General features: G+C 44.3%; 1 protein-coding gene and 1 long non-coding RNA gene across 2 annotated transcripts in view; one reads left to right on the top strand and one right to left on the bottom strand.

Annotated features, from left to right (window-relative positions):
• MAGI2 (membrane associated guanylate kinase, WW and PDZ domain containing 2) overlaps positions 1-12107 on the bottom strand; it is a 1419801-nt gene that overhangs the window by 31086 nt on the left and 1376608 nt on the right. The gene's annotated exons all lie outside the window — the stretch shown is intronic.
• LOC114486336 (uncharacterized) lies at positions 4022-10022 on the top strand. The gene is made up of 3 exons (XR_003679930.1): positions 4022-4844; positions 5969-6275; positions 8874-10022. It is a non-coding gene; the product is annotated as an uncharacterized lncRNA (long non-coding RNA).

Here is a 12107-nt window from a genome sequence, read left to right as displayed (position 1 = left end):
TGCGCCACCAGGGAAGCCCAGTTACTGGTGTTTTAACCAAGCGTAAGTCATGCCATGTTACTGGTATAGTTAACACCAGGGAACCATTCAGTGTTTCATTCAGGACAGGACAGTAACCGTTCCTTGTCTACCTCGGGTATGACTGGAGAGAGGGTATCTGAAGGATGTGTTGATAGATAGTCCCTTTTAATTTTTACAAATGACTTGAGTTGATGTTTAATATTCACTAATAGGACTTCTTAAAATGTCAGTAAGTTAGCTGGCTGTTGTTCTTAAGAACTTGGAGCCTGTTTGTCTAGTCAACACATTCCTGAGATCCTCAGCCATTCAGAAACCACCGCTCAGTACCTGGCTCCTGTCTTTTTCTGGCAGCCACCTGAGACAAGAATTAAAACGGTGACAGGCTCTTCCCTGAAAAGCTGTTACAAAGAACTTCCATTCCCTAAACTGTGATTAGTGATGGGAATAATAAGTGGTCTGACCTCTCACACTTGAATCAATCAATTGAATAAGCATTTGTTCAGTGCCCAAAGGTGCCAGCATGGGGCCACGCTGGGAATCAAGACTAATAATACCAGATTCCTGCCGTCAATGGGACTATGTGACTTTGGTTTATCCACAACAAATCTCTTCCTGGCCTGGTGAAAAACCGGGAATATGCTCTCTCTCTTTAATCAATTTACTCTGTGCCCTAGATCAATAGGAGGATCGATGGCTATGAGAAAGTCTTGTTCTTCTTCATCTGGAAAATTAAACCTCCTTCCCCAAATGTCCTTAGTCATTGATCCTCGTCAGGGAGGATAATGTTTCCTTTACTCTGAGCAGGCTATTTTTATTCTGTGGGCCTCCAGAGCAGAAAGAAAAACCATCTTCGAAGCTACCTCTTCTGTTGAACGTGCCTGGCACATTGGTGCTAAACAGGCAATAAATCATAATAATTGGAAATAGTCGCCCACGGCATGATCTGATTGAGTCGTTTAAACAATCACTTTGTGTTGACAAGGGTAGGGTTGATTATGCCAGAGGAATTCAAAGGTGCTTGAAACAAATGAACTGGAGAAATTGCTTGAAAAATGGAGTGTGTTCTTACGGGGCAATAGGCTTCCTGCATTCTGGCTCAGCCTTGAAGTCTGTAGACCCTGGCGGATGAGTAATTAAGACTCTGCTAATTCTTCAGCCTTACCCTTGGTGGAGGGGACCCGACCGCGTAGCTGCCACCTGAGATTTGCTTTCTAAGTCTGCAGTTTCGAGAGATGGACCTCATAGCGACCTGCTAATACCGTTCCGCAGGTTGGGAGATAAATCCTTACGTTAACGTGTGGGTAGAGTCACTTGGAGTACAGCTCCCAGCACACATGCAGCCGTTCTAATATAGACATTAGACTTCAGCAGGTAAGACATTATTCGTAATGATAATAATCCTTGCCAATGGGCTGCTTTTGCCAGCGTAATCCCGAGACATCCCACTGGGGTTCTTGGGGCACCCGTCCAGGGCTTGTTGGGTGGCAGTTATTTTTGTATATATTTTCCAAAGGGGAAAGTGCCGGAGGGTAAGCGACTTCCTTTGGGTCACCTGGCAAGCCGGAAGGGGTTAGAGCACAATTCTAGGTCTTTCCCACTCTCTCCCCAGACCACGGCGCAGGGAGGAGCAGAAGGGCGAGCTTGGCGCCCGGCCGCGGACCGGAGGATGAGCGCCCCCTGGTGGCCTGCTCCTCCTGGCAGCGATCACGGACCCCGCCCGGCTCAGTCCTGAGGCGGGAAGAGGGGCGCTCCATGCTACGCCTTGCTCAACTTCCCCTGCGTTGGCAAGGTCATCCACACGGTTTCAGATGGCGGTCCCCACACTGGGAATGAGGGGAGGCTCCTCCGCCTGCACTCCAGGTAGAGCAGTGGGTCTCTCCCCCGCAGACACACCGGGGACCAATCCCCGGACTCTGGCGATGAGACTCAGAAGTGGGTTCTTTGTAAAGCGTGGCAGGCGATTCCAGTCTGCAGGCAGGGCGAACACCTGCTGCCTCGCTCTTGACCCCAAAAAGTCAGGGTCATGGGGCCTTTGTTCAGGTTCCCAGTGGTCGAGGAATATGTTCTTTGGCTACATTTACTTGCTTTGATAAATGACCCAAAGAGTACCAAGAGGATAGTTTCACTGTGCTAATAAAATGGCAGCTTTTTCCTGTTCTGGCAAATGTTGTAGGCCCTGAGCCAACGGGGGCTGGCTTTTGCTTTTTAAGATGGTATTCTCTATAATGGCTTGGAGTCTAGTTGAATTTCACGAGTCTCTGGAGGGTTATAGCTGATCAAGAAGGCATGAACTCCACCGGGCTGTTGTAATGCAGGTTTTAGAAGTCTGGGCTGCAGAGTCAAATTGCTCTGGATCCAGTCTCTGGTCATCCTCCCTGATCAAGGCTAACCAGCACTCTCTAGCCTTGTCTTTCTTATTAGTAAAATGAGAGGAGCTGTGGTACCTAACCCCAGAGCTGTTATGAAGTCTGAGTGAGCTCAACCATGGCACCCGTTAGAATGCCAGACACATAGTCGATATGAAGTAAATGCAAAGTGAATTAAATGCTGTTGTTATTATTGGTTGACCACAAAGACCCTATCCCTTGGAGACTCTCTGAAGGCCTGACTGGACTGAATCTCCTGGAGTTACTCTGCATGAGTCAGCTTTATCCATATGCAGAGTATTATAGCTGGTGATACCTGGAGCTGCAAAATGCAGCTGACTAACAACTGCCAGACCCTCAAGACCCAGGACTCCATCAATACATCAATGTAGACAATATGCAGGAATATACCAGCATCCCCTTAAACAAGCTGAGTAAAGCCTTTGAATCGGGCCAGGAGGGCACACACAACTCAGTGAAAAGAACACTATGCTTTGAAGTCAGAAGATGGGTTCAAGTACATTGTCCATTGCTGACTAGCTGTATGACCTTGGGCAAACCTCTCTGGGCCTCAGTTTTCATAACTACTAAATGTTAAGTGCTCTCCTTCTTAAAGTTCTTAAACTTCTTCTTAAAGTTGCCTTGTATGAAATAAAGACACTATATAGAGTGGGATATATTATTTCTCTTACCTGTATTACACGACAAGAACTTTTTAAAACAGTAAAATTTTTTCGCTACATTTTAGTCACTGAAATTGCTATAAAAGGCTTTGGATACCCCTAGGTGAGGTGGATGGACCCTATTGTTTCTGTGTGTGGCAGGTGCAGCCTGAGATGGGACACATCTGTGTGGAGAGTTTGTACTCTGGAGATTCGTATCAGCCTTCTCTTAAAGAGAAAGTTGCACTGGGAACTTAAGTTTTAGAATAATTTGTTTTAGAAGTACAGATGCTCTCTTGACCTCTGGGGGTGGAAAGGATTGGTCCAAATTTCCATTTATATCCACTTGAAATAACCAGCAACCTGGATTAGGGTTCTGGATTCAGAGAGCCCTAGAGGATGGACTGTTAGCCCTTTCTTCTTTTTTAGCATCTAAGCTTGAATGAAGCAAGCGAGTCAAAGACGTTTTAACTGATGTGTGGCCACTGTTTTCACAGTCAACTTGTCACAATGCTGTTTTAGGAAAGAGTAAGGGCTAATCAGTCTTGCACTTTATTTCTGGCAATGCCCTTCCCTAAGACACAGGCATCCTCATTTTACTGAGAGGGAATAATTATAAACCTTAAGAGGTGTAAGTTTCAGTCTCAAAAATTTACGAACTGAGAAGTGATGCACTTTTGGTATAACTATTACTTTTACTAAGTTTGATTTTTGCCAAACTCTAACCTAAAGTAAATGCAAAAAGAAAAATAATGAATGGATCAAGCCAATTACTCGGGTATAAGTCTTCTCTCTTTGAAGTTCATTCTCTTTACTCTTTCATCTTCCAGGGGCAGCTTAATTAAAGGTAAATGGGAAAAAAAAAAAAAGGGTAATTTGTGTCAGACCTCGTACTTCTATTATGAGGAAGTCATCTTTATTCCATTATTTTACGAGAAACATTCATTAAGATAATATTTCTCCTCCCGAAATTTACAGCACTATTAATGTTCCCTTTTCAGGATCGAGTTCCCAGGGCATTCTTTCTCTTAGTAACTGAGGCTGACAACAACTATTTCTAAGTGGAAACATTGCTGCTTTAAGTAAGAGGTGTATGTGTGTCTATGTGCGTGTCTCTGTGCATAGGGCGAGTGTCTGTGTGTGTGGATAGGGTGTGTGTGTGTATGTGTGTAGCGCGGGAGTAGAGACTTTTTCTTCCTCTCGAAACGTAGCCATGAGAAAGACAGACCGGCTGCTGTCACTGCCTTTCCAGGGACAGAATGACACAGTGAAAGAGTTGCCCACAGTGGCATTAGCATCTCCTCAGACTCCAGCTCTACCTTTTGCTGAACAGTAGAAAAGCACTCAATCTTAATGCAGAGCTCTAGTATACCTTTTTATTCCCGTCTTCTTTTTTTTCACAGCAGTATAGAGGACTGGTTGGACGCCAATAGACTGAGAAATCTTTAATTAATTTCTCATTTGACAAATGTCTTTGGAGTGACTATGAGATGGTAGCACTCAGAATACACTGGTCAACAATACAACGTCAGTGCCCTTGTGGAGCTAGCATACCATTTGGGGGTAGTATTTGGCAAAGAGAGGTTCCCTCCGAGAGACGGAGTCCGAGAATCAATGGCAAAGTCAATGGGACATTCAAAAGACCTCAGTGTCATCATTTGCTACGAGTGGGAATAAAGGTCAAAGGTGGATGGAAACTTAAGACTCAAGAGATTTCATTTGAGAAGTCTCCCTCACAAGCTCGAGGATGTATCTACGTGGTGGAGACCTAGGTACGTGGGACAGCAACAGCCAGGTAAGGATCTTTGGTTGGGGGTCTGATATTCTTTAATTTCTTGATTCATTCATTCATCCATTCATTCTACTACACAGAGTGGCCTATTCATATCCCTAAGCCAGAGCAATGTGCTCACCATTGGGAATATGAAAATGAATTTAAAACATGTTCTTTCTGACCCTGTGGAGCTCACATTCTAATGAAAGGAGAAGGACCCCTAAAGAAAGAAGAAGTACGCTACAATTTGTTAAGCACACTAATAGAGTTATATACTGACTGATATGAAGACATGGAAAAATTCCTTAGACATTTATTTTTGAGGGAAAGTACCTGAATAATGATGACACTTTCATGAGCCTTTTCAGTTCCAGTCAACAATTTTATGGTTATGTATATACATGGGTTAAGCCCGCTTTGCCTTCATCTGAGAGTGAAGATTCATTTAATCAGAGCCCACTTCATTTACAACTATGTTCAAGTCTCTTAGTAAAGAGCATGGATGGAGTGAAAGTGCTTTAATTTTAAAATTAATAAGCCTAGATGAATTAGAAACGATTTTACTTTTCAAGATAACTTGACCTTCCTGCTTTACCATTTCTTTGACCAACTTCCCTTAAGACAGACTGACTTGAGGTTTCTTCTTTCAAAGAAAAAAGCTGTAGTAGCGTCATGTGCTTATTTCTCAATCATGTTATGCTAACTTTAATATATGAAACAGTATGAGGGAAACACTGAGTTGCTCTCTTGGAAGCTACATAGCTAGTTCACCCTTGTCTACTGCACTTTTTTCTTTCTTTCTTTTTTTTTCTTTTGGCTTAAAAATTTTCCTAGTTGGAACCAGGGCTAGATCGATATACAGTTTTTCTGTAATCGATGCATTCTGGCTTAACTCTGAAAACAGGCTGGCTTTTCCTGTAATTGAAAATGTTTGGTGACTATGGCAACTCCCTTAGTAGCCCCCAAGGTCTGGGAGTGCTTGGTTGTTGGTGAACAGATAGGCATCCTGTCTTCCCCTTGGTGGTTTGCTTTCAGGCAAGGAGCAAACCTCTATAGGGATATTCAGGGTGCTTGCAGCCTCATCCCATGGAACTTAGCATCTAGATGGAAGATGTGACCTCTCTTCTCCATTCCGTATTCCTTAGGTCTTCCCTGCCAGCAGCCCTCCCATACCGAGTTCTAAGATATGTCTTATGATACTGGCTCTACTGAACACTCAGCAGTTTTGCATCCTTCTCATGAATATCAAGGTCCAAAACCAGATCGTCCCTGGTGTCCTGGACCTGGAAGCCTTGTATCTAACAGAGCCCGGATGATGAGTCCACAGTTGAGAAACTGAGGAGCTAGGAACTTAACACCACATTCCCTGGGGCCAAAAAGGGCCAGAAGTAGGAATGTCTTCAGTATCAGGCCCAATGAAGATGCTGATGAGAGGACCTGGGTCATCCACAGGTGAGGCTGTTAACCACTCAGTTTGAATTGCCTTCAACATGGCTTCTGTGGGCTAAAGATCATGACCGTGGAAGAGAATAAGCTAAAACCTAAATATCTGCCCAGAGCTCTGACAAGCTGAGCTACAGTCAGGTCATGGGGCCACATAGGGAGCTGTTGCTTTTAATCAACTTCCTTTACCAAATAACTTATGATAGATCTAAAAAGAACAAAGCTAGCTAGGGGCCACCTGCATGCCAGCTGCAGCAACCCTTATTTGCCGAGCAGGAAAGAACTAAATCAAAAACTATAATTAAAAAAGACAAAGATTTTTAAATTAATTGTTATCAATAGAATTAAGCCATACTAAGTCTTGAGATGGTATCATAAATATGCTAATAAAATGTTCTTCCCAGATGAAAATGTAGATGGACTGAAAGACTTAAAAGTCACTTATTGCGTGTTGGTTTATAACATTAAATATTAACTATATTAACTGTTAATGTAAAGTAGTTTAAGGATATTTTGCATCACTCGCTAAATAGCTAGGTAACTGCTTATCCATCTTTGTATAATACATAGACCAAACCCCCATCGACAGGATGTAAAATTACAATACTGACTAGTCAGAGACTGGGCACTTTTTACAAAGAACCAGGGAATGAGGGTGGGTGTTATGTGCTCTGTGTGTATCGTCTTAATAGGAAAGGAAGAGAGATTGAGGCAGGATGATTTCGATTATCCATAAATACATCCTCCTGTGAAATCTATTAAAATGGGGTTGGAGGGAGAAGAATCTTCTTTCCTAGATATCTGTCTAGCTCAGCTGTCCGGGCAGGCTCCGGCGTGGAACTGCCTGAGGAGAGGAAAATGAACAGGATTGTCTCCTGGTGAGCCTGTAATTGCGCCAGCCTGGACCCTCGGCGGCAGCATGCTGCCCTTCAGGAGGCCGCTGAGCCTTCCTGGATTCTCTAATGATGAGCTGCTGCCATCTTGACTCCCCCACTTCTCTCCTTTGCCCGTCAGTCACTCAGGAGCCAAGCCTCAGGGTTGTCCTCCCTCGCCTTCCCTTAATAAGGTACCCAGCAGTTCCTTGTGTCTCTGCCTGCCTTTCCAGGCCCGCCCTACTTGAGGCCCTTGTTTCTGCTCCCCTACAGCGCTGCGGTGGTTGTCACGTTGCCACTGCCGCCTTCACCTCCAGCCTCGTTTTTGCTATCTCACCGCTCTGATCGTCTCCATTTTCTGGCCTCCGTGGCCTGGCCTGAGCCTAAATGGTAGGCCTTCCCTCCCTCCCACCGTGTCTCTGGCATGCACCTTACGCTCCAGTCAAATTGTTCTACGTGCCTTAACTCTCAAGTCCTCACTTCAACTGATTTTGCTTGTGACTGTACTGCCCCACTCCCTCTCTGCCTCCTAAGAGTCAGCCTTATTGCTCAAGGCTCAGCTCAAATGCCACCACGTTCTTGAAGTCTCCTTTGATAACCTCAGAGAGAGAGATGCACTTTGCTCATCTCTTCTGAGCACCTGTTGGCTGATATTTACTTATTGATAGACTTGTTTGGGTCATGCCTCCTAGGTAACATGTGTGGTTCATTCATCTTTCTGTTCCTCTCAGTGCCAAGGTAAGTGCCTGGCACCAAAAACTTTGACTTGAGTGAATCAAGTCAAGAGAAAGTCTTGCCCATGTGACATTTTGGAATGAAGGCTCTGAAATTAAATGGGTAACCACGTGAATATTATTATGTCCTCACTGGCATGTCTCCTATACGCAGAATATATTAAATTGGGGTACTGCTTTGTTTTCTTTTTTTTTTTTTTTTTTGCGGTACGCGGGCCTCTCACTGTCGCGGCCCCTCCCGCTGCGGAGCACAGGCTCCGGACGCGCAGGCTCAGCGGCCATGGCTCGCGGGCCCAGCGGCTCTGCGGCATGTGGGATCTTCCCGGACCGGGGCACGAACCCGTGTCCCCTGCATCGACCCGCGTCCCCTGCATCGGCAGGCGGACTCTCAACCACTGCGCCACCAGGGAAGTCCTGCTTTGCTTTTTATAGGGATAGTATTTCAGAAAGAAAGTCTGGGTGGAGAACACCGTGACTCCCCCAGGAGATGTTCCCACCCATGCATACATCTACATATGATTGCTAAGAGGAAATGAATCAGTGATCTCCTGAAGGAGTCACTCTCTCCCTTCTTCCTCTTTGTTCTCTGATTACTAAAATATATTAGAGACACTTTGGATAACATATAAAAGTGTATCATCTGAGCACTATTTCTTACTACTCAGAAAAACCTACTGTTAAAAATTTGAAGTTCTCTCCAGTTTTTTTTTACTTCCTATGATACTTCTCCTCTCTACCCTCATATTTATGTCAACTGGATTTTCATTTCACGCTGATTTTGGGTCGGGGGAGTGGTTTGTCGTGCATTCTCCATTCACCCAAGAATGGGTTGCAGACATAAATAGTTTCACTGAGTTCTATTCTTAGCTAAAAGGCATTCTGAGGAATTTCCAGTGAACATTAAAAGAGCTGGGAAATTTTTTTAAATGGTTTCTAAATTAATTTTTAATTTATTCTGTCTTCTCCCCCTCAAACTTATGATGTGCTGCCTTTATTTAAAGGACAAGACATGATGAGAAAGAGACACTGTGGAATAAAAGACGCACAATCACATCAATCTCATGATCGCTCCCAACATCACCCGTCTGATCAGTAAAGTGCTTCTCCCTGGAATGGTCAGTGCAAACTGCAAACAGTGCGAAGATGAGGAAGGAGAGGAGCGTATATTTATCTTTGGCTCAGGACATGTAGGGCTAAGGCCCGTGGCTGAAGTTTTTTCCTTCTAGAAATTTCACTTAGTGCTCACACCTTGGCTGACACCCGTTATGCTGCTCAGCCATTCCCGCTTGACCGAATTCCTCTCTGAGCTGTTCTTCCACCATAAATCATGGCGGGGGCTCTGCCCCTACTCCTGTAATCACCTCTATCCCATAACAAATGGGTGCAGACAGAATTGCAACTGCATGATGTTTTAGTGGCTGGCAGTCAAGCCCCCAACAGCCTTGAACGCCTCCTCTCCACCCCGATCGTGGAGGTAGGTGGGCTGCGGATCTATCTGAACCTGATAAACAAAACCCATTAATTCCAAGGACGCTGCTTGCCAGGGCGTGCCCAATGACATCCTCTATCAATATACCTGGCAGAGCAAAACTATCAATGCACTTATTCTTTTAAAACATGGCAGGGACGGCTCAATGTTTTCTTCTTCAGTTCAGAAGGGGAAAATGAGAACTCCAAGTATGCAGGGTCTCACTGAACATGGATGTACTTCAGAATCTGTATCTGTAATTTTCCACTCACTTGTGCTCTTGGCAATGAGACAGTAGCTCTAAGATCTTATGGTCTTTTCACCTCTGAAATATGCCAGTATTTCTCTCTTTAAATACCATTTTACAAATTGGGACTGATAATGAAGGCTGTCTGATACCTATGTAAAAGGCCAATACATCTTTTACAACAGCGAAATTTCTTAAATCACCAGGTAGAAGTTGTCCAAATTCTGTGCTTCTCATCTTAAGTTGTCTTAACTCTCTTTGCTAGCTACAGCTGTGTTTGTATAATACATTTTCATACTCAATTTTGTCCTTGAATAGTTTTTACCCTTGGCTATAAACCTCTCGGGACCTTAGGGATCTTGTATTTAAACTGCCTGATGGTTTTAGACCAGTGTTATTGACCAGTATTCTGATTCATTTAGTCTCTTTTTTCCACACCACAGGCTCTTCAAATTAAGCCAGTCTTGCTGAAAACAAGAGGGTGGTTATTTAAAATGAAGACTGAATATGAATGAATATTCTCAGCTCAGTCAAGGTGCTTGCACAAAGACAAGACAGCTCTTCCTGGAGGTGCCAGGGATGTCTGCTTTGGATGGCACCTAAGTGACACAGGAGGGTTTTCCATGGGCTGCTGCCGTTCAGCTGGGAATACTACTGAATGAGTGAGGAGAAGGCAAGGAAATGGAAACGTTTGTTTCTAAATCAGCTTTGTAGGTTAGTGTGGTCAGAATTCCTCTTGTGTCTTGGATTTCTGAGTTACAAAGTGGAGATGATTCTCCCGGAGGTCTGATCTGTCTTAATCTAATTTAAGGGATTCTCAGAGGCCTGCCTATTTGAAAACATCATCTTATAAAAACTTTCTTAATGAAAGATCACATATTTAGAGGCGAAGGTATAGCTACCAAGAAGAGTGATAACTAGTTGCCATGGGCTCCACTGGTTCCCTCAAATATTACCAACTCAGCTGGTTCCCCAAATGGAAGCATTTCCACACTCAAGTCAACAGGAATGGGCCTCAAAATTCTGCTTTGCCGGGTGATAGACACCTCTGAAGCCACGAACAACAGCATCCTTGGTGATGGCCAACCCCTACCTGGGACATCAGCCTGCTCTGGTTCTGTCAGTGTCCAGTGTGCTTAGGTCCAGTGCTATAGGTCAGGTCTGCCATTGGCAAATGAAGCCCACCCAACACTCATTCTCCAAGTGCCTGAAAAGCTCTTATCGCCCAGAACACTTTGGAAAAAAGCCATATGAATGTCAGTGGTGTCCTGGGCTTGGGCCTCCGCTTAACTAATTGCTCTTCCCCAAGGAAATACAATACGCAGACACAGGCAACTTCTGAGCTATCCAAGAAGGCCTACAATTTTTTTAACTGTCGAGGAAGTGTGTTATGAGATTGCATACAACCCTCTGCTTCTCTGAGAAGTATTGTCAGTGCTGCTTAAAAACAAACTAAACAAAACAGAAGGGACAATAATAGTAAGACAAACTATGTACACATAAATGCTATGCAATTATATCCAATTTTGGATGGAATCCTCTTGTGCTCCAGCCGGAGGGGTTGGCAGAGAACCTGTCGTTCAGCCATGTCACCATGTTAGCAACGAGGTGTGGGAACCCCAGAGAGCCAGGCCGGGGCCTGAGGGGTTTTGTGGGGTGGGTGGGGCAGCCCGGCCTTCCTGCCCAGCACTGACTCACAGCTCCAGGCACTTTTTATCCCATCACACGGCTTCTGCCAGAGCTCATCAATGCTTGGCTATTGGAAAAGATACTTTAATATAAAGTTTAGTCCATCAGCCGGGAGTAGCTCCCAAAGCTGGGCCCATATGATTCCCCAACTTCATCTATGCTCCCGTAAGAATGCAGATACTCTGACCCAGTGGTTTTGCTTTTCAGAGTTATCCTGAGGAAATAAAGATATATGGGAAGATATAGCTACAAAGATATTTTTTCGGTATTTTTCACAATAGTGGGAAAACTAGAAAAACAAGAGAAGTCCAAACAGGAGATTGGTTGAATGATAAACCTGTACAACAAAGTGCTAAGCAGCTGTGAAAAACGATGTGTAGAAGGGTATTTACTATTGTGGACAGGTAAACACATTGGCAAGTGAATCAAGCAGGTTTCAAAACAAAATGGTTACATTTTCAAAAGAGGAAGAAGTTTTTCCTTCTTTCGATTGTTTCTGCTTTAGAGATAGTCTATAGCTGATATGTATTACTGTGTTAAAATCAGTGAAAGCTATGTTAGAAAATGATGCCCCTTGGGGCGTCACTGGAGCACGAATGCAACCACAGAATACCAGTAGGAACATTTCCACAATTGAGATTTGTTACATCCTTTCTTAATTTCTGTCTTAAGAGTTCATTTCAGAACATCAGCCTTTCACGTAGGTCCCCCAGAGCACTTGGTGAACAGACCCGAGGGAGGGGGAGCCCCAGGGGTGTGGCACCTCTGACCCCGTAGGTTACCAGGTGAGGGTCCTTGTCTCGGTCCCTCCTCTCCCTTTCCTGGTCAGAT

The sequence above is a fragment of the Physeter macrocephalus genome, chromosome 5 (assembly GCF_002837175.3).
Source record: "Physeter macrocephalus isolate SW-GA chromosome 5, ASM283717v5, whole genome shotgun sequence".
Lineage (NCBI taxonomy): Eukaryota > Metazoa > Chordata > Mammalia > Artiodactyla > Physeteridae > Physeter > Physeter macrocephalus.
This window is presented reverse-complemented; position numbering and strand designations above follow the sequence as displayed.